General features: G+C 37.1%; 1 long non-coding RNA gene across 4 annotated transcripts in view; it reads right to left on the bottom strand.

Annotated features, from left to right (window-relative positions):
- Positions 1 to 26,720, bottom strand: part of LOC132028039 (uncharacterized) — a 440,338-nt gene that overhangs the window by 153,991 nt on the left and 259,627 nt on the right. For all 4 annotated transcript variants that reach the window (XR_009407334.1, XR_009407335.1, XR_009407332.1 and 1 more), the window contains one exon: positions 7,676 to 7,807. This is a non-coding gene — a long non-coding RNA (uncharacterized LOC132028039). The remainder of the gene's footprint in view (positions 1 to 7,675; positions 7,808 to 26,720) is intronic.

Raw genomic sequence — 26,720 nt, 5'->3', positions numbered from 1 at the left:
TTTGTATTAAAAAATGTTTTCGAAGAAACATTGAAAATGATATGCATGTATCTAATCTGTTGCCATTAAATAACTATAAAATCTATATTTAGTATATGATCTCTCTTCTTTAAAAATAATGGTGCCCTTGCAAAAATCTGATGGTTTATTTCATTAAAGGGAATCGTATTCTGATGATGTGAATCATTTTTCCAAATAGAGTCAAATAGATTATCTATCTTTTCAAATAGATTCAAATAATTATCATCGTGATTTTTCTTCTTTTTCTTTTCTATTCTTTTTTTTTTCATTCAACAGATTTATTAAGCTCCGAAGTACTAAGTATAGTTGCTGAGGAAATAAGAAAAAATAGACAAAACCTCTGCCCTCAAGTGGCTTAGAGTTTAAACTAATATCATTTCTCCAGTAGCAAGTTAAGATAAGCTTACTAATGGTAGAGCAGAAATATCTCTCTATACAGGAAGATTCATATAATAGATTCTAGTAAATTTCTTTTGAGAACTTCAAAACAATATGTGTATTTGGTACATTTAAAGAGAGGATTATAACAATCAATGAAGGCAGTGTCTAAAATAGCTGTTCTGCAAAATACTAAGTCAAGCTAAATTTCTTAAAAGACAACATTTTAATTCTAAATATATGTTGTAAAAGTTATTTTCTAATTAGTTAATTTGCACTAAAATTCTCAGTTTAAATTCATCTCTGCCAAATATTCCAGAATAACATTACCCACAGTTTTACTGTAACTATTTATATCTGTCTTTATGTGATAATCACTAAACATAATGTTTATAGTTATATAATATGCTATTGTCTCTAAAACAGTTTACATTGTTCAATATATTTAAATGAACAGATATGAACAAGCATATTTTTACTGAAACTTGTTAATATCCTTGAATTATCTACTTTAACAAATTTGAAAAATGCAGAATTTTATTTTGGAAGAGAGATAGTTATCCAAAACTAGGATATATAAACATGATCTATTCATATGTCCTGAGGTCACAAGCCTCAATATCTTTAAATATCCTCAATGAGTTTTGCTGATCTTATATAGCTCAGCAGGGAAGCTACACACGTGGATACAAAGAAAAAAGTCTAAATACCTAAATAGAAAGTACTCAAAAGGTGAAAAAGAGTATCCTATTAAGCTTTAAATGGAAAATGAGTTTCAACTTTATTACTTTTTTTAAAAGACATTCTTGACTGAATGAGTGGGACCTTAATAGTCTGGCAAAAGTGAAAGTATGCTGCCATTATGTAGAGCCATAAACTTGTGTGGCTTCTCCTTTATTTCTTGCCGAAGTATTCTACTTTAAATCTCCTCATCTGAAAAACTTAATTTCATCCCCTAAAGCATCTATGGGTTTTTGAAGGACCATAGGCCAGTCCAAACCCAAACAATTTCACTTAAAAAGTACGTTAAGGATATGAATAGGCAACACCCCCCCCAACACACACACCCTTGCACATCAACAAAGGTGATACCCATATTTGTCTTTCAGTTTAGTAAAATACAGACAGTGTTGTAAGCATGTGTGGAAAGTGTAGAACTTTCATAACATTTTTATTGGGAGTATAAATTGGCACTATCTTTTTGGAAGATATTTTCGTGGAATCTAATAAAATGTTAAATGCACATATTCTTTGAACCTCAATATCACTTCCAAAAATTCATCCAATAAAACAATGACAAACATGCAATATTTCTGTACAGATCACTGGTGTTTATAAGTAATGCATGTTTTTTTAAAAAAGAATGAGATAAATTTATGTGTAGTGATAAAGGAAACCTTAGGTTCCATTTAACAGAAAAAGCAATCCATTGGTACTAAAAAGTTAGTATTCCGCTTTATATACTTATATCTCTTGGTATAGATTCTTGATTATGCTTATAAAAATTCTTGAAACAAACACAAAAAATGTAAAATGCTTTCATGTGGAGAGTGGGACTGGGGGGTGTCAAACAGGAGGGGGCTTGGTTTCTTACTCTATGCTTCTGTATTTCATCATGTTTTTTGAGACAAGCATTCATTCAGAGTACAGAAAAACATGATAAACTAATGATAAATTACCAAAAGGTCATGTCTACCAATAAACACTATCCCTGTCTCTTTTATTAAATCTTTCAATGACACTGCAGTGCCATCAAGATAAAAACCTTGGAAATCAGTCAGAAAAGAGAAATAATGCAGCAGAAACTGAAGGGAGCAATAGGCAGAAATAAACAGCTACTGAAAATAAAATAAAAATAGATAATAGAGGCAAATATATTTTCAATCACTCTCATACCTCAAAAATAAAATAAAAGGAAAGAACAGCAACAAGCCTCTCCATGGTCCAAAAGACATATGTCCCTTGCCACCTGGGCATTACCTTGATCACTGACACATCAAACATCATTGCAACCTATCGTTTCTTTGTATTCCTTGCCTGTACATTGTGGTTCTTTGAGGGCATAAACCACAATTTATGTATTTATTTGGGGGGGGGTACATCCTCTAGATACCTGGAACATGGTAGAATACTTAACATGTTACTGTAAATAAATGAATGATTTGTTTATACCCTGCATAGAGCAAATAGCAAAAAGGAAAGGCGTACTTCCTTCAGAGAATGTCTTGGAGAGAAAAAAAGAGCCACAGTTATTTCAAATCCTGATGTACTTCATGATTTAGGAAACCAAAAGTTATTAATCTGGGCCTAGGGTTCTGAGAGTTATTATTTTATAGATATATTTATTAAATAATCATATTATAATATGCACTTTTTCTGTCCATTAGGGTGTGAGGTCATTAACGGCTAGATCTTAACTCTTTCTATGTCCCTAGTGCCTAGTAATACAACTGCCAAGTAAGAGACGTTCATTTGAATTTGTTAAACTGAAATGAATTGTACAGAAAATTAAGGGACTGTAAAAATATTAATGTTTATTCAAGCCAATAGTATATTAACTTTAGATAAATGTTATGACAGAATAATCATATGTATTATATGTATGTGTACTTTAAAGCATTATGGTACTTTAAAGCATTAAACTTAAGGTACGGTACTGAAGGTACATTAATTACATATATGGACTGTGATATTTTGTATAAGGAATATATTGCCAATTTATGTAGTATAGAGCATTATTTTAGTTTTGTAATGACTAGAAGTGTGTGGTTGCTGGGTCTTCAATAATGTAACATGATAGGGTGCCTGGGTGGCTCAGTGGGTTAAGCCTCTGCCTTGGGCTCAGGCTCTCTGCTCAGCAGGAAGCCTGCTTCCTCCTCTCTCTCTCTGCCTGCCTCTCTGCCTACTTGTGATCTCAGTCTGTCAAATAGATATATAAAATCTTTTTTAAAAAGTAACATGATATCGGTGAGAACTCTAATTTATCAGATAACAAATTCTTAATATCATGAACTTCAATTTTAGTATTGCTCTACAAACAACCACTTTCTTTGGCCAATTTATTCATAATTAGGTTTGAAGGAATAAAGCAAACTAAAAGGAGTATTAGTGGAACTAGCAATATTAGTAACAAACATTTCTGTAGCTATTATTAGGGGTTAGCATTTCTTCCACACACACTTGACACTGATTATATCATTTCATTTTTCAAATGCAGAGACCAAGTCACAAAGAAGATTAGTAACTAGCCAAAGTTCACAAATCTACTAAGTGGCAGCATCCACATTTGATGGCAGTCTGACAGTTCAGCTCTGGAAAGTATGCTTTTACCCACAGAACAAATTTTTCTCCTTAAATCCCATATAACGAAGAGTTCTTATGATGGCGGAAATGTATGGCCATTCTACAATGTTCTAAGCTTACTACGTTAAATCTGCTATTTTATGTGTATGTGTCTCTGTGTGTGTGTGTGTGTGTGTGTGTGTGTGTGTGTCTAGTTAGGATTTCTGTACAGCTATTTAACGTATGTGAGACAGAGAGGGTGAGGGTTGGATGAAGGGACGAGAATGGCTAACTTGTAGCATGCCATTTTGCCTCAGGAGACAAAAGGAATCAGTTAGTTTTGTTCCAGGGCATCATCATGACAGATTTTTTTTTTCTCCTACATATTAAAATCCAGACTGAATGCTAGGTTAGAGAGGCCAATAAATATGCCCACTACTTTCCTGCCTTTTGATCACTGACATCACCTGAGAGCTTGTGCCCGAGGCAGAATTTCAGATAACCACCCCACACCAACTGAACTAGAATTTTTATTTAAACAAGATCCTAGTGTTGGGAGATTTTTCTCTATGGGCATCTCATATGTCATTTCTTCTGGGAAGAAGCATTGAGAGCTCTTGTTTTCAAGGGTTCCTGTACAGCACACAGGCTTGAAAGGCAGAGATGGTATCTCCCTCCAGAGTAGAGGGGTAAATATGTTTGCTATTGAGGTTACTAAAGGTCATGTCTCCCTTGAGAACAATGGTAGAACAGATTCGTTTGCATCTCTCCCAAAGATTAAAATTTCCTAAGTCCCACACTAACTCAGGGCTGATGCAAACCCAGAGCCTAGGCAGCAGCCTCCCCTGGACTGCTCTGCATTGCCCCACAGGACTTGAAGAGCAAGGGAAACCAGTGTGAATATAAACCTCATGCTGTCTGCTGGATACTGAGTAATAAATTCTTTTGTCTCTGGACCATGAGCCTCATGTCTTCTGGCAGCATAAATGAAACTGGGCAAGGTTAACTTCTTGGCCTGAAAGTAAGATAAAACCACACCCTCTTCATGACTGCTGACACCTAGGTATTTGTATGCACCTTAAAGTCTGACAAGCACTCAGCCTACCTTCTTTCAAAGTAGCAGATAAGTAAGCACAGTGGGTGCACTTAAACGCAAGCCCATACAAGCATTGTTAAAAGAAGGTTGTGCGTGTTTTAGTACATTGACTCAAGATTGATGTAGTGACACAGCTGGATAGCTCAGCTTTTCCAAGTCCATTTTACTGGGAGGGGGATGATTTTATTGTGGGGGGGGAGCTCTTACTTCAATTCTGCCAGCATAAGCATAAATTCAAAATTAAAAAAAACACATGACCCCTAATTTCCTGCATTCATGTACCTGGTATGTGGTCTGACATTGAAATTGTGCACTAAGAGATTGCATCCATGCATGGCATCCATTCCCGTCCATAAGAATAAACACAAATTGCCCTGGACACTTCCCTTGTTTAAAACCTCTCATAAAGACAGACTTTGACATTGCATGAGAGATGCTACCTAAAGAGAAACTTCTTATCTTCTCTTCACCTTCAGTTTTTACTAAGTAGTATTTAGAAAGATTTTTTTCTTTTTTAGAAAAATTTCCTTTCTATATCCCTGATTCTGCACATCAGCAGATAGCTCCACCATTATTTCCTACCTCTCTTGAATACCCCCAAATAAATTTGTTGACATTCCTTCTTGAGTTTTATTCATTCCTCCTGAGAAGAGGGACTTGCCTGACCTGGACAACTAGGAGGAGCCTCATTCCATTAGTGCACAGCTGTGGGTGGGGCCAAGTAAATTCTTGGAGGAGGGCCCTCCCTTAGGTTTGTGCCCCTTCTCCTACTGCCCACCTCATGGATCAGAGACGGGAAGCCCCACTGCTTTCCAACTCCTGCTTGTAGCCAGGCACGTTCTGAGAAGGTAAGATCAATTCAAGGTGGAAGATGGTTCAAAGAGCATTACCCAATCCATCTTTACCAGCAATACTTATGATACTCTTAGATCCTAGGTCCTAGTTGGGCTTCTTGTTCTATTCATGAGGTATCTTCCAAAATCATTCCAAATCTTTGTCCTCATTATGACTTATTATTACTATATTATATGTTCCTGATAATCCAGGAAGTGGATCACTTACTAAAAAGTTAGAAGGGAAAGCAGAAAAAGTGCCTGAGAAACACTAAAGACTTATTTATTTTGCCTGCTAAAAATGCTGAGGGATACCTCCTGTGAGAAGATGAAGCACATTTTCTAATTCTCTGATGTGACAAAGTTCTAAGATAAGTCAGGCTGTTCCTGTCCAAAATTCCTATAAGGGGAATTTATAGTCTGACTAGTTTATCCTGAGAACAGATTTCAGATAAACTCCCAGGCACAGAGACAGAAGAAAGAAAATGATAGCTGGGAAAACAGATGTCACAGAGGCTCAAAGAAGGGAATGGGCTGCCATACTTTTAGGGAGCGGTAGTTTACAAAGGGCCAGTAAGGCTCAGGGATGAGTGCGGGGCACACAAGGAAAGCATCATACCCCACAGGGTAATGTCTGCAACTCCACCCAGAAGGGAGAAATTAAGTCAGACACTAAACACTGCAGGAAAATCACACTGGGGTGGGGCGTTGAGGATACAGACAAAGAGGACCCAATTCAGACACCCAAAACTTGGACTCAGTTTTGAGGCTCACAAATTCCATCTGTGTGTAAATCACCATTTCTTCGTCTTTAGAACACAAGGAGACAGACTTGATTATCTTTCAGTCCCACCCCTCCCCCCCAGCTCTGACATTCTATAGTTCTACGAAAAAATTTGTACTTCTTAATCTTTGGTATTAGTAATTAGTACTTTTAGACCTTTGGCAGCAAAGTGAAAGAGAACCTGTATATCTAAAGAATCTATGAAGGCTAAATAAGTGAGAGGTCAAAGTGCACCAATGTGGCTCCCAAAATTCTCTCTCCTATTAGCCATGACCATCAACTCAGGTGATCTCTATAAATTGAGCAGTGGTGAAAACAGGAGGAAGGTCCTAAAGATCTCCCAAGTCAAATAAATTACATGAATGAAATAGAACCCTGAGATATGATTTTGTAAAATAATAACCACGTCTTCTTATAAAAAAAATACTGTCTATAAAATGGTCATCTGGAACTCTGTTTAGAAGGGGAAGAGGATGGAAGTAGCTTCTTCATTAACCAACACAAAAGTACTTGTGAAAATTTGTATTTCTTGAAGCAAGGATGAATAATAGAAAAGAATTCAGTGACCAGAGGCAGACAGGTTGTTTCTAAGGTGAATTTCTAAGTCTCAGAGTCTGTGAAAATTTTCACTAGATCACACTAGAAGAACAAGAAATCTTCCATCCTAATCCAAGTCTCTCCTAAAATAGCTAAGGCAGGGAATCTATTTTCACTCTTTCTAGGGTGACAAGCTTCATCAATGAAAATATTAGGAGATGTCTACTCAGAACTTCTGCCAGGAATATTTTACAGACTGAGAAGTTTACCCCTAAAAAAAAATAAAAACTAAAAACTAAACAAATAAGACTTGGGAGTTTCTCTAAAACAGCAAAGGAAACTTGATTTGGCATGCCCTTGTTTCCTGAATAGTCATAAGCTTATCTTTAGAACCAAAAGCAATGCTGTACTAAAATTTGAAAGGTCTCAGGTTGGTTGGCTGAGACTTTTGCTCCTGACTACAAAAACGAGATGACACCTGCATATTATCTCCTCGCCAAAATGCAAATTCTTCTTTGGGATCTTTGTCTGGCATGTCCTATTTAATTTTGCAAGACATGCACACACACACATGCAAATACAAATAAGTAAAATCACAAAGTGTTACATAACCGCTTCCTTTCTGGGCATGGGGTTCCAAGTCTCTCTAGCTAAAACCCATTCGACTGTTACTTGCTGATGCATGAATTATAAAGCTACACATTGTAATTGCTCAGTAATGAAGTTACAGGGATAGAACCCTACCTTCACCCTGGATGAGCTCCTCCACTTGCCTGTGAAAATCCACGTTGATTCTTCTCTACTGATGATCAAGCAGGACTCAGACGGCTATTTTTGCTCCCTTTTCAATGCATTCTTTGCTCAGAAGTCCCTTTCCTAAAATTTACATAAAAACAGACAGTTATTTTAACTTGATTAAATGGAGGATTTTTTATGGTTATTATTTCTGAGCCCAATGCAAACTTTCACAAACATGCTCATTTACCAGGGATAATTATGTGTGATTTTCTCCTTTAATGAAAGATAAATAATTTGGCAGCCTTGCTTCACATATTTTTCTATTTCAATACAATTCATTGTTTGCCAGCGTGTTCTTTATTCTGGTACTAGTTAGTGTGCAGAATGAAGGAGTTTTCTTTAGATCAATTGTGCTGGTTTTCTGTAAGGCACTGCTGTTCATACACGGTTTATAAAAGACCATTAAAGGCTGATATTACATTAGGTTCTGCTCATAATGATGTAGCTCTTTGTTTACAACTTACATAATTTTCTGTAGTAGCAAAGCTTCATCAAACTGGGACAAAAGGAATAGAAAGTACATTTCTGAGAACCTATTAGAAGGGACAAGCTTTGACCAGCTCTAGCTTTCATTGTGTTTCTTTGAACTGATGCAGGAGCCATGTTCCCAGGCCTTACTTTGGAAGAGCAATGATTTGTTGTTTTATTAAATGACGTGTGTGTGTGTGTGCGCGCGCGCCCGTGCAGTTTGTACTTTAAAGGTCAAACCCCTATAGGAAAAATACAGGGATATATGGTTTCAAGTTACTGGTTAGTACCTGTCATAAGCTCCCACTTAGGTCTGAATCGAGACAGGATTCTACATGCAAAAGAAACATTTGCATGTAATGTAGGCATACAGTTGAACTGAAAAGACTGAAATCTGCTTATTGTCCAATTTATTTCTCTCAACACCAGAGCTGTCCAAAGAACTTTCTATGACGATAGAAACAATTCTGTGTCTGCCTTGTCCAGTATGGTAGCCACTTGTCTCACACAGCTATCAAGCACATCAAATATGTTACTGAAGAATTGAATTTCTAACAGTTAATTTTGATCTAAATTAAATTTAAATACCTGTATGTGGCTAGTGGCTGTTATATTGGACAGCAGACTTTTTATTAATCAGGAGGGTAGGAGCAAAATGCTGTTTGCTCAATACCAAATGACATCAACTACCTCATGTCTCGTTGGATCTAACCTGAAGTCTTGTATGCCACAGTCTGCAGTCTCACATGATGTGCAGTGAAGGAGTTATGAAGCTGAATGGAAAGAGGAGGATGTCTCATTTTCCTCCCCCATCAGGAAATCAGGACCAAATTAGTTTGGCTGGCAGCCAATACCACTCCACTATGAAACCCAAGTTGTGTTTGGAACTCCTCACTGTTACTACATCACCGCCTTCTACCACCTCCTCCTTTAAGTATGTGTATTTAAATCACACTCTGACTACAGTATGGTTACTAAGAGTAGGGTGGGAAGGAAGAACACTTCCCTTACAATCTGTTCTATATCAAAGGCAGGGTGATATTTTCTAAATGCAAACCATACTCACAATTTCATAATCTAATCTCTACTTGGATATCGCAAAGGTGTGTCTGAATGCCTCTATTTTTAAAGATTTTGTTCATTTATTTGACAAACATCATAAGTAGGCAGAGAGGCAGGCGGCGGGCGGGGGGGGGGGGGAAGCAGGCTCCCTGCTGAGCAGAGAGCCTGATGTGGGGCTCAATCCCAGGACCCTGGGCTCATGACCTGAGCCGCAGAGGCTTAACCCATTGAGCCACCCAGGCGCCCCTGAATGCCTTTTAACATGATAAAATACCCACATACAATATGACAGAATACTTAATTTCTCCTTAGACCCATTCTTCTTTTTTAAAGAAGATTTATTTAGTTTTATTTATTTTTAAAGATTTTACTTATTTGTTGAGAGAGAGAAGGAAAGAGAGAGAGAGAGCATGCACAAACAGGGAGAGGAGTACAGGGGAGCTGCAGAGGCAGAGGGAGAAGCAGGCTTTCTGCTGAGCATGGAGACTGATGTGGGACTTGATCCCAGGGCCCTGGGATCATGATCTGAGATGAAGGCAGATGCTTAAGGGACTGAACCAACCAGGTACTCCTAGATTTATTTATTTTAGAGAGAGAGAGAGAGCACATGTGCAAGTTAGGGGAGGGGCAGAAGGAGAGAATCTCAAGCAGACTCTCTGCTGAGCATAGAGCCAGATACACAGCCAATCTCACAACCGAGACCAGGACCTGAGCTCAAACCAAGAGTTGGATGCTTAACCAACTGAGCCACTCAGTTGTCCCTCCTCAGACCCATTCTTCTCTCCATGTTTTCCATCTCAGTGTATAACCCCACCATTTATCCAGTTACACAGGCCTAAAAAAGATCAGTTTTCTACCTGTCTTCACCCTACCCACATCCTACAGCTAATCCATCAGCAAGCCTTATTGGTTCCCCCTTCAAAAGTATGTCTAGAATCTGATTCTCCTCTACAAGCCACTATCCTTCTATCCTTGCTTCTACCCTTTTATCCTCCTGATAGTCATAATCTGTGACCCACGCTTCATGGTGGGAAGACACTTTTAAATATGCCAGGTAAGTCCTCTAGTTCTAAGCCGAGACTACCTTTACCAACCCATATTGGCTCCTGTCCTATCATGGTATCTCTTCCATAGGCTTTTCACTATTCTTTAAACACCCTAAGCCCATATCTTCCTTGAAGCCTTTCACCTACTCTTCTCAAGATGGAATGCTCTTCCCCACATTGTCCCATAGCTAATCTGCTAACCTTGGTTTTCAAGATCAACATGGCTGGTCATTCTTTATCCCTTTACTCTACTTAATGTTCTTTATAACACATGTCATTACGTGACATTATATCACTATATCATTGTATCATTTCTTAACTATTTTTTTTGGCTTTTCCTATGAGAATATGTTTCCATGAAATCAAAGATCTTGCATGTCTTACACAGATCTCATTCTAGCACACAGAACAGTAATAAACACTTACTAAATGCCTAAGTATTTGTTAAATAGGTTAATGTGATTATGCCACTCACACAAACACATAGGCTCAGTGAAACACAGATGTAGGCAGAGATGCACATGCCATGGGTATAACAATACTACATGGAAACACCCAAAAAGACACACATGCCTCATAAAGAAACACACTCAAACTCCTTAAAACATTCAGACACTTCTCCTTGCTTTGGGGATAAAAAGATCGCCGACATTGCTAATATGCTTTTGCACAATATGACCCCGCCCTATCTCTGTAGCACCATCTCGAATGCTCCCCACTCAACCTGTTCACTCTAGCCATGCAACCTCCTCTCTGCCCCTTGTCCCTGACGTATTCCTCCACATTAAAGTAGTTTTGGTGTACCCACCATTTGGAAGGTTCCCCTTTCCTCTTATCCAACTTTATTTCCACTCATCATTCATAGGTTAGAACAAGAGGCCTTTCCACATGGGAACACTTGCTGGACTCCCTAAAAGATAGACTCTTCTTATTTAAGCTTGAGACATTCATGAATGGATAAATAGATGAAAGACTATCAGTGATGCTGCTTATGGTTATTGGGCCTCTGAGCACTGCTGAGTATTGAAAGTATATCTTCACTTGATGCTGCAGTATTTCAAAAGTAATTAGAACTCATGTGCAGTTAAACATGAGTCACATTCCCCCAAGTGCAAGGGATACAGCCAGAGAGATGGAATGGACCGGCAGGCTTTGCATGCTTTCCATCACCATAATGGTGACAGAGATAAAGATGGCACTGCAGAAGTTACCAGTGCTTCTATTTACCTACTGATATTTACTGTGTTCCCCTAGGAAAGCCAGTAACATCATTTACTTCAGATAAGGTAGGGTTGACAACGCGCTGAACATTAAAAGGAAAAGCACCTGGATAAAACGAAAACAACACTATGTCCTGGCAAGGAGAAAAGACGGATGGGCTATAAATAAATGTGAGTTCATTAAACATCAGTAAACAGCTATGGCAAGGATTGGCATGGTGTGCACTATGTCATTTCCATGAGCATATTTTCTAAATATCATTTCCAAAAAGAGTACATAAGAGAAGGTTTTTAGGAAAACCATTTTAAGAGGCATATCCTGAAATGTGAGAATTCAGATTTCTTCAAGTACCAATTAGTTCAATAGCTACTTACTCACTTATTGGAAAAGGAGAGAAGCATGCTTCTGTAATTTTAGAATCTGTCAGATAGCTCAGCAACTAACTCACAAGTCAATGAATAAACTCCTTTAGGTAACACTGGTTCCCTATTGATATGGGATTCTGAGATTTTAGAGAAGTTTGGGGAAGGAGGACCAAACTCCCAATATCCAAGGTGTTCATGGGAACAAAATGCATTTGGACTCTGCTGCTCACTTATTGTATAGCTCCCCACATATTGAAAGGGAAAATCTGTGGGTCCTCAAGTAATGGGAAGCCAAGAGCCAGAGCATCTGACATATAACACAATAAGGCCAAGTGCTACATTAGACACGGACTAAGCTTGTGTCTCTCCTGTCATCCTTAATTAATTCTGAGTGAATCTGCCTTACACCCCTAAAGGGTTTATTCTGGCTTATCTATATTTTACTAGTGATTTCTCCTGCCTGTTCTGCAGCCAGACAGTTACCTCTCCACTTGGCTGTGCCTCTCACTCAAACATAGTTGTACCCTCACTCATCAGCACACCAGCAACTGCTGGATCACCAAGAAGCTGACAGTGACCTTCCCTAAGCATCTTCTGATTCAGTGACTTCTGGATGGCTCAGGAGTTCTCAAAAAGAAGCAAACAATAACGCTGTTGAAGCTTCCTGGCATAAGAAAGCAACTTAACAGTGTCCTATGAGATACATGAAGATAACATAGCTTAGCTTTGTTTTACCCATCCCAAAGTTTATACCGAATTGTAAAACAGTAATTCCAAACTTACTTTTGAAGGTTCTAAGTTGAATCTTTGTAGATGGATATTTCAAGAAAAGTAAGCTTATTTTTCAAAAACAATTTCGGTTCTCTTTAACATAGATACGTTTTAACTTAATAAAATTTATTGTTCATGCACATTTCTATGTGGATGGATTTAACAGCATCTGTTCTCAACACTTTTATACTTCAGGGACAAAAAAAGAGAAGTGAATATACTACTATGTTACAAAACCATAAGTGATCTGATGGGGCAAAAGCAGGGCTTAAGTTAAAGTCATGACATTCCATCTTCAATCAAGAAATTCTTCTTCAAGGGGGCTCCTGGGTGGCTCAGTGTGTTAAAGCCTCTGCCTTCACCTCGGGTCATGATCTCAGGGTTCTGGGATGGAGCCCTGCATCGGGCAAAAGAAATTCTTCCTCAAATAAGTGCTATTTCAGGGGCACTGGGTTGCTCAGTTGGTTAAGTGTCTGCCTTTGGCTCAGATCATGATCCCAGTGTCCTGGGATCAAGCCCCACATCAGGCTCCCTGCTCAGTGGGGAGTCTGCCTCTAACTCTGCCCCTCCCTCTGGCCCTGCGTGCTCTCTCTCTCTCTCATACTCTCTTTCAGATAAAGAAATAAATTCTTTAAAATTAAAAAAAAAAAATGCTATTTCAACAGACATGTGACCTAAGCCTTTGGGTTAGGCAAGCAAAGGGGAGGTTAGCCAAAGGGAAAGCAGGCAGGAAAAGATCAAGATAGAAAGAATGGTATATCATCTCACATCAGGAATATCAAAATGTAACAACATCTGAAATCTTCGTAAACACCGGGATAAGAAAAAATGATCAAAGCAGACTCAAAATTGCCATTTCCACATGGAGAAAGAGGATAAACATACATGATTTTTCCAATGATTTAACTGTCCTATAGCTGAGGTTTGTGGTAAGGTGAGGTCAAGTTTGATTTATGAGATTATATTTAAATTGCTTCCTGAGGTAATGACAAGAGACAGGTAGGAGAATGTTAATATAAGATATATTTAAGAGATAGAATTTAGACCTCGACTCTTCAACAAAGCATAAAAACACAAAATCTTTAGCATCAAATAATTTGGCAAGTGAAATAGGGTTTATATCAAATATAATTGAGGCCAATGAAGATAAATATGCCAATGTGTTATATTCTGTCTTCCTTACCATATGCAAATATCTATTTCTTAAATCAGCATTTATTTCCTATAAGATACTTGGCTAGGCACAAAGATTTTTTAAATGAGCAAAATGAAGTCATTTTTTTTTTTCCACAAAAAGGAACAGATGAGACAAATAAGGATTTTAATGCCATGAAACACCTTTTATGATAAAGGATGACACAGGGAAATTATGAGAGCCAGGAATACAGAACAAGAGTTTCACAGCTCCTTCTTAAGAAGAGCTCGCACTTAGACTTTCTTAAATAACCCTTGGGTGGGCAAGCTGGGGAGTGACTTCTAAGCTGAGAGACAATCATGGGCAAGCACAACAATGATAACAATATAGACCGTTAGGGGCTAAGCATAGTTTGTGGGAATAGCAGGATGTGAGGCTCAGTAAATAAGGAGCAATAAGATCAGCAAGACAAATTTGTCATGTTGGAGTTTCCTATCTTATAATCAAAATAGTGCCATTGAAGGAATGTGAAGATAGGAAGCACCATGATCAGAATTTCATTTTTGAGACTCACTCAGTTGTAATGTAAGAATCTAAACTGGATTATCCAAAGGGCAAACAGAAGTGGGGATTCAGGTCTACCTTTTATCTCTTTAGACTATTTAATAGTTTTCTGAGGTATTTGCGATTGGAATAGACAGTAGAGTATGAGTTGGAGAAGACAGGCAGTAAAATGAACACAAATTGTTGGAAATAGGCAATGGGTTCACATAAACTCTCACCAAAATTCAGGACTCACTCCTACTCTGACTAATATAAATACATTCATGAGGAAGATGAAATAATGTATTTGAAATAATAACTCTGTGTCAGCTTATATGGCTGTACAAAATTACCACTAATTTAAATGGCCAGTAATTAAATGATGTTATTTCTCCTTCAGGAACTGACAGGAAATGAAAGCAGGCAAGCCTACATATATCCACACACATGCATACACACACACGCATACACACACACAAACTACAGAAAAAGAAGTACATGTCAGGATGGGAGGAATCTTAAATAAATCCTATAAACCATTCAGATTTTTTTTAAAGTAGTTTTTCCTTATCCAGCACAGAGTCCAATGTGGGGCTTGAAATCAAGACCCTGAGGTCAACACCTGAGATCAAGACCTGAGCTAAGATCAAGAGTTTGATACCTAACCGACTGAGCCACCCAGGCACCCCAACCATTCAGATTCTTTTTTTTTTTTAAAGATTTTATTTATTTATTTGACAGACAGAGATCACAAGTAGGCAGAAAGGCAGGCAGAGAGAAGGGGGAGCAGGCTCCCTGTTGAGCAGAGAGCCCGATGCAGGGCTCTATCCCAGGACCCTGGGATCATGACCTGAGCCGAAGGCAGAGGCTTTAACCCACTGAGCCACCCAGGCGCCCCATTCAGATTCTTATAGGACTCTATAAATCACATTCCCATATACCATTTGGTATATTACGACTAAAACAGAAATCTCAGACAAATCAGAGTAAAATCCTAAAAAATACAAAGGTCTACAGGTAAAGAAAGTTTTTAAAATAAGGGAAGGTTGACAGAGCAAAATCTGCTGAATAATTTTCGTTGAAGGCTGTACACAACATGGAGCAAAAGAAGCAGGTATCTTACCCTTTCCGTCAGGCAAAGAAGAAAACAATCCAGCAAGCAACAGTGAACTAATATGCAGTTAAATAAACAACCAGAAAGAAACACTGCTGTTCAAATGCTTTTTATATAGCTCAACCAAGCTGACTGGCTTAAAGCTGGAGAAGGAAGTGCTAAATACGTAACAGCCTGGGGCCTCAGTGGACCCAAATAATAGTTATTTCTGAGTAGGTCAAGCAAGAGTCAATAAAAAAGAAAGCAGGAATAAATGCTGGGTTCATAGCAGGCTAATAATGCCCTTCTGGGATAAGCTTGGGTTTCAAATTGCCAGAATCAAATACTTACGTTGCAAATACTTTATTATAGACCACCATTTCTGGAAGTATCAGTTGAATAGCAAAGAAATTGATAAACTGTGAAAACCAGAATCATCTTTTTTTTTTTTTTTTAAGATTTTATTTATTTATTTGAGAGAGAGACAGTGAGAGAGAACATGAGCGAGGAGAAGGTCAGAGGGAGAAGCAGACTCCCCATGGAGCTGGGAGCCTGATGTGGGACTCGATCCCGGGACTCCAGGATCATGACCTGAGCCAAAGGCAGTCGTCCAACCAACTGAGCCACCCAGGCGCCCCACCAGAATCATCTTTAATACAGACTCTCCAAGTCAGTGTTTTCCAACATGGGTAGAAAAAGCACTTGCAATTAAATTGCAGAGAAATTTATTAAATATAGATTCTTAGGTACTACCTCAGACCATAAAAAATCACCATAATTTTTTAAGTGAGAACCGGGAATTAAATTTTTTATTAAACTTCCCAATGGTTCTGTCTTCAAATATATAAAAACTGTTTTGTTTGTGTTGTTTTTCGTGTTTTTTGTTTTGGGGGGTGTTATTGTTTTTTGTCTTATTTTCAAGTGCCATAGTTCATTCATGGATGTCTGGATAGATGAATTCATAGATAGGTGGATGGAGTTGGATGGATGGATAGAGGTGGATGGGCAGGTAGATGGATGGATGGATAGGGAGGTGAATGGGTGGGTGGATGGATGATGGAGGGAGGAAGGTTTGGGAGGGAGGGTGAATAGGTGGACTGATGGGTTGATGGATGTGTCAATGGATGGATAGCCAGCCAGCCAGCCAATTCTCGATGAAAAATTCCTTTTCTTTTGCCATAAGCAAGAGCTTAAGTGCTTAACTGACACCATACTAAAAACATAGACTGTTTAGAAAGCAGGGATTTTTTGAGATAGAACAAACATACATGCCACACTTAGGTAATATGAGAGGCAGCTTATAGTCCAGTGCCAAATTGTGTGGCAAAACTCATGCTCCCAAGGCCAACCAAAAGATGGACTTGTTGGGGTGCCTGGGTGGCTTAGTGGGTTGAGGCTCTGGCTTCAGCTCAGGTCATGGTCTCAGGGTCCTGGGATTGAGCCCCACGTTGGGCTCTCTGCTCATTGGGAAGCCTGCTTCTACCTCTCTCTCTGCCTGCCTCTCTGCCTATGTGTGATCTCACTCTCTGGCAAATAAATAAATAAATAAATGATCTTTTAAAGATAAATAAACAAATAAAAAGATGGATTTGCCCATGACTCCTTCTACTCTCTGGCTTGCCTACATCCCTTCAAGTAGTTAGGATATGATATAGTAATCTATCAGTAACTCACTATGATTTACTAGGTAAACCCTTTTACAAATTCCATAATAAAACATTTGTTGGAGACTTTGGGGGTAGTTTCATTTATACATTTCCTCAAAGTGATGAATATGTTTTGGTTTCTGGTGGGAGAAAATGCAAAATAACAATAAATGCATACACTTGGTAGAATATTATATAAACAAGCTCTTCAGGGTCATGTAGTTCCTTCTCTCCTAAGACTATGAATCTCTTACAAATATCCTGGTGCTACAGTGGAACTGGGCGTCTGATGAAACCAGCAGGTGAGTGGGGTCAGCTTTGCAGGGTGATGACAGTTATCAATGAAACACTACAAGACTTGATAGGCTTGTGAAATACACCATGATGCAAATCCTGAAACCATCAACTCGCCTAATTACTGTGAAATCCATCTCGACAGACCATGTATAGCATGAAACTGAATATGAAGGTAGTGAAATTAAAGCTACAAAACATGTTTCTAAAGACATATACATAATTTACCAACCTGCTCTAATTTATATCAGCAAATCCTTCCCTCCTGATGGGCACTGCCAAGAGTAAAATGACTGAAACCTCCATTGTCTGCTTTTTTCCCACCCCCCCAAATTATAATTTTTATATTACTTTTATTTATTTAGATAAATATAAATATAAAATATATTTATTTTATATTTTGTATTATTTTTATTTTTATATTATAGTGTATATAATATGTTATATATAATATATGCCAGATATAATAATACATATAATAAAATTATAGGCTTGGGCAGGTGGGCATTTGACAATTTTAATATTATTAACAACAGTGTTTACTTAGCCAACACTCCTGGTAGAATAATAATTTTTGACCCAGAGCCTTGTGAGGATGTTATTTACAAATGACAAATTACTAACTTTAAAAGTCTAAAAATTACTTTAAAAAAAAGAAAAAAAAAAGGATAAGTGGTCAGACTCATTTCTTAAATGTTAGAGTTACTTCTGGAGCCCAAACTGGTACTTGCCAGTCATTTCATCCCTAGCAGGAAAGCACAAGGGTGGCCAGAAGAAGATCCAGCTTGCTGCTTTATTTGGAAATCACACAGCTTTGTGTCCGACTGACCTTGTCAAATTCCAGCTGTCTCCAACACAGAATCTAGGATAGATTCAGGTATTTTCCCCCTCTACAGCTGACCAGCAGCTGCAAAGGGAATGACGCTAAAGGGGACAGTGTGTTAAATAAGCAGGTAGTCTTCAGGCTGGGGCCATGGAGGACCCAGAGAAGTCACCTCAGTATATTATTTCCTTTAAGATTCATTATAGTAAAAATATAGCAACAACAACAACAACAGATCTAAAAGTATCTGTGTCTTGGAAAATATGTGGGCTTGTATTGTCCTTACCAACATGGACTAATTTGAATAAAATGGGAAATAATCCGTTTTTACTTAAAAGACTAAAAAGAAAGAAAAAGGAGAAAGAAGAAAGATAGGCAGGAAGGCAGGAAGAAAAGAAGAAAGGAAGGAGGAAGGGAGGAAGGAGAATTTTCCGCAGCGAGTACTTTTGGTTATCAGTGATTAATCGTTTCTCCATGAATCAATTATAAGAAACACTGGCCCTGTGATTTCTGGACAGACTATTTATTTTTCAAGTCCATCACTGTGTTTCTTTAAGAAAAACAAAAATAGGGGCGCCTGGGTGGCTCAGTGGGTTAAAGCCTCTGCCTTCAGCTCAGGTCATGATCCCAGGGTCCTGGGATCGAGCCCCGCATTGGGCTCTCTGCACAGAGGAGAGCCTGCTTCCCTCTCTCTCTCTGCCTGCCTCTCTGCCTACTTGTGATCTCTGTCTGTCAAATAAATAAATAAAATCTTATTAAAAAAAAAAAGAAAAACAAAAATATCTATGATTATAGGTTAAGAGAGAAGATTTTTTTTAAAAGAAGCATTTTGTGTGTGTGTGTGAAGCTTCTTATCAAAGAGAAATTACATCCCATGTAATTACCACAAAAATACTGACAAAGATGTTTCCTGTAAGCCCTGAAAAGTTACTTGAAGAATTATCTAAAAATTACTAAAAAGCAGGGGTGAAATAATTGGTTAGGTATTAAGTTATATACCATTCTTTCTTGGGGACCCAAAAAGTCCTTACCAATAACAAAAATCTACATCCAAACTCTGGGTTTGCTCACATTCATTATTGGCATAACACAGCCATGTTTAATCAAAAGGACCCAAACTTCAAGTCACTGCAAGGCATTTGCTAGGAAACTAAACACTGAAAACTTTTTTCTTTCTTCCTTCATTTTGCTAGGAGACCTCAGTGCATTTGTGGATTGTCTTGTAGACTAGACACGTGCTGGGGAAAACGACCTTTGTGTATTTTTGCATGACTGAAGCGTACCACATGTCAGACAAGCATATTACTGTCAGACTAAGTTTCTAGAAAAAAATTTTACTTCCATGTAGCTGCCTTTCACTCCTTCCATCCTTGGTACAACTTCCACCAAGTGCATGCTTTGTACCTTCAAATATTCAATTATCTTCCTCCAATAACATTCCAAAGTCTGTATTTTTTCATTCCAGAATATAGCACTGCCGACTTTTAAGATTACGCTGATTCAGTAGTTGTGGTAATTCTGGCTATTCTTCTCCATATTTTTAAGTGGTCTGTAATAGAGATCGGTAGCATTCTGATTTAGCTCTTAATAAGATTATCCTAATTTGAAGCAGATATTAGTCTCAAATCTGTGCCAAAATGATAGCTGAAATTGAGATGATTTTATACATGTTTATGGAAGCCATTTAATCATTTAGTTTTATAACCAAGAAGTTATGTAGCATTTCATGAAATTGCTTATTTAATATGTGAGTATGAAGCGTGCTATTCCTCAAGAAATTAAATAGAACCAAATATAGGGCAGGCTTATCTATGCGTGTTAATTACACAGATTAGTCTATCCACTTACTGATCAAATAAACGTTATCAAGCACTCTTTTAGGGACTACAGGTAGAATCCCTGTCATAAATGTACTCCCTACTTTTGTGCAGTGCTTTACAAGTTTTTATAGAAGTAACGTGCCTTTTGCTAATGAAATCCTGATAAATATAAAATTAATATGACTGCCACTTTATTAGTATAAATTTATAAATATAAACTTAAATGTTATTTATAAAACTAATAAGAATATTGATGCTGCTATTTTTTAAATTTTTATATTACAGTGATAATATCAGCTCAGTCTCTCCAGTATTTATTTCTGTCATATATATTAGTTACACCATATTAAAAAAAAAACTATTTATTTAGGGATTATTTGCAAAGGGTAGCAGTTATTTAACTACTTATTATGACAAATTTGGGATACTCCTCATGTAAACAGAGATAAAAAGAGAAGCTTTATTTAAAGATATACACAAAATGAATTCATCTGGTAGACTGTGCTAAAAAAATTGTGGTATTCAACATGGTAAAAATATAGTATAACATTCAATGATATATATTATAACTTAAAAACTTCTTAGTTTGAAATGTTTTCAGACTTAGAGAAAAGTTGCAAAAATAGTACAGAATTCCCATAGGTCTTTTAGCCAGCTCATCCTAATGTTAACATATTTTTTACCCACAGAGCCATGTCAAAAATAGGAAATTAACATTGGTACAAGTCTATAAACTAAACTATAAACCTAATTTAAATTTCAACAGTTTTTTCACTGACGTCCTTTTTCCATTTATAGGATCCAACCCAGGATCCTAAATTGCATTTTTGTTGTCAGTCATCCAATAGTTCACTTTCTCAGTCTTTCCCTTGTCCTTCCTGACACTGTTGAAAAGTACCAGAAAGTTATTTTGTAGGTTATCCTTTAATCTGTTTGATATTTTCTCATGATTAAAAGGAGGTTCTACAAGCAAAGACTAATGTTTAATTGCATCAATGATGATGATATCATTATAATTATTATCTACAGCTTGATCTAATTCATCAATTTGAAGAGATATATGCTAAGAATTCTCCAAAAAATGCCTTTGTCCTCCATTCTCCCTTTGGAAATCCAGAGAGACTTGTACACAGTATTCCACACATTTTGCGCTCTTTTCTGTATTTTCACAATTTTTTTTTTTCTCTTATGCATCAATCTATTTTCTACAGACCTGGACTCCAGGTTTTTAATCCTCTCTTCAGCTAGACCTATGAGCTACTGTATCAGCCATTAAATTTTTTTATTTCATTTACTAATTTTTGTAAACTCCACCCCAGCTTTTGTTGTTGTTTTGTTTTGTTTTGTTTTGACCTATGGAAGCCTCTATATCTTGTAACTCCAGTATCTGGATTAGTTGTCTGTGCACTTCAACTGTTTGTTTTCTTTCTCAGCTTTTGGTTATTTCATCTTAAATCTTGGAAAAAGTTGGTAGTCTTTTTGATTGAATGTTGGCCATTTATTATGAACACATAATGAGGCTCTAGATGTTGTTACAGACTTCTAGTCAGGAGGTCTAATGCTTCCAGCTGGCAGAGGAAATAGAGACAGACTTCTTAGATATAGTTAAAGCTGTGTTTCAGAAACACTGAGAGCTCATCTCTCTCTGATGTGCTCTTACTTCATTTGTGATAGCCATCAGGGATTTCAGCGGAAAGCCTGAGGTGTTCAACATGGCCTGCCTTCCTTAATGGAGCCTAAAACTATATTATATTGTTTCCATTGCATTGTGACACTCCATAAATCTTTGGTTCCCATTTTAGCCTTTTTAGTAGCTTATTTCCTTTTACTTTGTTGTGTCTCAGTGCATGGATATACAACTATTTTCTCCAGAATCTTGTTCCATCAAGTGTTGTCTTCCCTGGTGGCTTTAATACTGTTCTGTTTCTGTTCTCTCTAGCCCAATGTCATGGCATAGGCTCTGAGCTACTTCTTCTTTGGGATTTCTTTGTAATACCAGTAACTGGCAAATGCCCTGAGCTAAAAAACCATCCATAGAGTATACCTTTGTGTTTTTTTCTTTCTCTAAAGACTGTGAGTCTTTCAGATATATTTTTTAAAATAAGGTTTTATTGTTTTTTGTTTATTTTTTAAATTTTGTTCAACTCTTTTTTGACAGACATGTTAGCCAGATATAAGCTACTACATCTTAGCCTGAAGATGAAATCCTATTTTAGTCATTTTACTGTCTTAATTTCTCAAACATAAGTCTAATTCCAGTATACTGTATCTACTCACTGAAGAGAAGAACTTGAGTGGTCTTGGGCCCTTCCACTATTCTGGATTTAAGGGCTAAATTCCCTCCTCCCTCAAAAGGCCCTCTCTAAGTGCTCGCCAGCTTGCTCCAAAAGTTCTTCTCATAAAATTCCTCCCCTCTTCTACATTTTGAGATTTCCAGATCCTTGAAGTTGGTTTTAGTGATCTAGCCTCCAATGAACTTGAATGGAGTATATTTTCATTCATCTCTAATCAAATCTGAGACCAGTTGAGTCCTTTGAAAACAATTCGTTACATTTCATTTAAAATATATATTAAAGATGTATTAATTAACTCAATGGGAAGAATCCTTTCAGAAAGTATATGTATATCAAATCATCACATTATGTATTTTAAATATCCTACAATTTCATTTGTCAATTGTACCTCAGTTAAACTGGAAAAACATTTTAGGAAAAAATTATTTTATTTTTAAGGATTTTACCTATGTGTTTGAGAGAGAGAGTACGAGATGGGGGAGGGTCAAAGAGAGAAGCAGACTCCCAGCTGAGCAAGGAACCTGACATTGGGCTTGATCCCAGGACCCTGAGATCATGACTTGAACCCAGGGCAGTTGCCCAACCAAATGAGCCACCCAGGCAACCCAGAAAAAATGGTTTTAGATCATTTGGAAAGGTAATGAGTATGTGTCTACCTTAAAATAGAAATCAACATGGATTTTTCCGCTAAACATCTTTCTTCCTGGTATTAAGTACAAATGTCAAAGTGAAGAATTCTGCTTTCACTGAGTTATCCTCGATACTAACTTGTCATGAGTTACATTTCCACATGAAATCTGAAATTAAATTATTTTCATTACTTTTAAGTTTTAGTAAAACTCGCTTCACTTTACATGTTGGCTTTCAGGATTATACCAAGGTATGAATAATTCTTCTATGTTTATATTTTTTCTCTACCATTTTTATTTTACCATCTAAAGCTCAACTATAAGTGTTCATGGATCGACACTGGATTTTTCCCTACACTCATATTCTCTTCTTCATTGATGTATTTTCTATAATCAACACCAAAATTCTGAAAGCCTTCTAAGGTTAGAGAAATTTTTTTTCCCTAGAATCTCATAATATGAAGAAATACCTCCATCTTTTCTAAAATGTTTGAAATAGAACTTCTTTCAGATCATCTACTACCCAAAGATACAAAACAAGATAGTAAAACTATCCATGTTACATTAATTTAAAAAATTGTCTGAATTGACAAATTATAGTTTACTCAATGAATTTTCCCTTTGCTCATTTTAGTTTTATAACACAAAACATACATGATTTGGTATATTGCAATATTTTGCAAGATATTTAATCTCCTATGTAAGAGTCAAATGAAATTCACATTAATTCCAATATTCTCAGAAAAAAATATTGACTGATATTTATAAGAAGAACATACACAAATCAGATTTTTAAAAATAATTTTCCAATATAATATTCTATGTTGGGATATAGTATTTACCAGCATATTATTATAACTTCCCTTTAAAATCACACAGAAAAATAAATGAAAATCTTTCCAAAATTTAATTTATCCTTGAACAACTTTATTTGCAACCCCAAGAAAAGAGATATTAATAAAGACTATTTTGTAATAAATCTTCATTATCCTCCTATGTAAATATCACTATTGGGTTTAGTCAGTTCACTTAAGAAATTAATGATAATAAATAAGCTCTATAGCTCACACATAACTAACTGATTTATCCATTTTTGGATCCTTCTGAGAATGTGGCCATTACATGTCACGTTCTTATAACTACTTGTTATAAATACCAGCACAGTATGTATAATAACCTTATCATGCATTGCACAAACCAGAGAAGTTACTTGCAGGGAATGTAAACAATTAGACATATTTTAACTGTGATGGATGACTTATTTTTGGCAGATAGACAAAGTCTGTAGCTTTTCATTCTGTCAAGAAACTGAAACCACTCAAGAACTCTACGTCTCTTGCCTCTGTGTAGTTAATGACTCTAGGTCTGGAGGGGCAATGAAACAGAAGTCCTCAGAACTGAGTAAGAAACATTTAAAGGTCTCATCTAATGGGGGTTCTCAATGGGATTTCAAACAGTGTGCAATGTGGAAGGTCACACACAAAATCTTCATATTAAGTCCTTCTGTCTAGAAAACAGTCTTTGCATCATCTCTCACCCAAACAACAAACTTAATAAAAATAACTTGGTGCTAAGTTCACAAATTCAATACACCCCTTGTACCTAATTGGATATCCAACTATTTGGTCATGGAAAATAAATATGATATGAGCTTATATCCACACAACTCTTATCATCTTTATTTAGTGAAGCATTTTAGTTATTTATTTTTAAATGTGAACTCTCCCTAAGGACTCCAAACTGGCAGCTTAAAATGGCATTCTGTTTCTTTCCTTAAAGTGCCTCCTGCTTAAGTGCAGTAATTTATCCAGAAGGAAAGACAAGAAAAAAGGCACAGATGGGAAAATTAAGCAACCATCATCTGAAGACACTAGTATGTTTACAGGTGGGGCCACACCACAATTCTCTAATAGGACTAAATCGTAGATTGCAGTGCTCCCTAGAGAAAAACAGTGCTAATGAACTAAAACCATGATAATTCAAAATTCCATTTACATTATGGACCCTAGCACTCTTTTGCTACCTCCAAATAGTAAAGCATTGAAGCTGAGGTAGATAAAATTATAGTAATGGACGAAGGTGAATACAATCGCAAAATGAACTCCCCATAAAGCAACTATGTTTAGCTCAGTGAAGAAAACACTGGTTTCTTCTTGTGTCTGGCCAACGCCACCTATTTCTTTGTTCATCAATGTGTTAAAAACATGCCTGTATCATAAATTTAGCAGTTATGTCACCTGGATTTAACAGAAAAAAAAAAAAAACCTTAAGTGATTCAAGACTGTCTCTTCATGTTTATCTGCAGATACAGAGCCTCAACAGGAGCTCATCTAACTCCAGGGATTTCCTATAGGTGAACAGGCATGACTGGGTATAGAATGAGCAGATCTTCCACAATAAATTATAATATTTAAAAATGTAGAGAGTGATCACACTGTGTAGTTTAAATTTTTGCACCCGCTCAAATGTTTTGCACTACATCTAATTTATGTTTGCCCTCTCCTGGTTATACATTTCCCCCACTATCCTAAAATGAAGCATTCCTATGGAAACTTTCATAAGTCAAAATGGCAGAGAATGGAAGAAGCAATTATCATTCATTTATATGGACAATTTTTTGAGTGTTCTCAGATCCCCAAAATAACCACCTAGACTTCCCATCATAGTACCTTAGGACACATCCTCCTAACGGATGCAAAAAAGATAAATCAAGATAAAGCACAGATGCTACAGCATGGTTCAAAGCTATGGTGGCTTGATGCTGACTTGCTGACTGTAGCACCTGGGAAAGGTGCTTGGAGGTGCCACCCTCCTGCCACCCCCCTATAGAGGGAGTGCTGCCTCTATAACCAGCGGCTAGCTGCAGAACATGCTGAATGCTCTTTTTGCTTTCTACCTTTTTTTTGTAAAAGCGAAATCCTCCTTGATTTCTTTTGATTAGCAGAAACGGGCATTAATGCAAGCTTTTTTGCAAAAGACAAAATGCAAACTTGCCAATGGGGGTCTGGGGGATACCTGTACAATCCTGTTCGTTATTTCCTTTCCATTCATTATCTGCCATGAACCATTGTCTGACATATTACATCAGGTAAGTTTGGTTTCTCTTCTACCTCCACACAAAACATACCTTCTGTATTTATATTTATACTTATCTTAATGTATGACCTTTACATGAAAATGAGAGCCAAGAAGGTCAACAATGATCTAATGAACTCTCAGGCTGAGTTTTGCCTTACTGGGTTTTTCCTTTGCTAGTGAGTCTAGGAGAACCTATCAGGTACTCTGGGTAAAAGTGTGCAGCTGGCCTATGAAGACTGCAAAAGAGGGCTTGGACTCTCTTTTGGACCTCCTTTTCTTGTGCAGATAAAATGAAATTCTTCACGATCACCTGAACAACATTTCAGCTGCCTCTGTATTTCTGCCCACACAACTTCCTCTATTTTCCCGTGCATAGGATACAGAAAATAAAAGGCAATAAAGATGAAATTTATGTTATATACGCAGGACCAAGAATGGTGGCTCAATACCCTACCATGGTGCACTTTAGCTTGCAACGTTGAAGCAGACTATTTCTAAAATAAAGTCAAACCAGAGTTAAATTTATTGATATTATTTGCCCAGACATTTTTCAAGGGTTTGCTAACAAGGGAGAGTCATCACTGTCCATAGACTATCAGATGAGTCTTTTTTTTTTTTTAAAGATTTTATTTATTTATTTGACAGACAGAGACCACAGAGAAGCAGGCAGAGAGAGAGGAGGAAGCAGGCTCCCTGCTGAGCA

The sequence above is a fragment of the Mustela nigripes genome, chromosome 12, assembly GCF_022355385.1.
Source record: "Mustela nigripes isolate SB6536 chromosome 12, MUSNIG.SB6536, whole genome shotgun sequence".
In the NCBI taxonomy this organism is placed as follows: domain Eukaryota; kingdom Metazoa; phylum Chordata; class Mammalia; order Carnivora; family Mustelidae; genus Mustela; species Mustela nigripes.
Note: the sequence above shows the minus strand (reverse complement) of the source record. Positions and strands in the feature narration are given on the sequence as shown.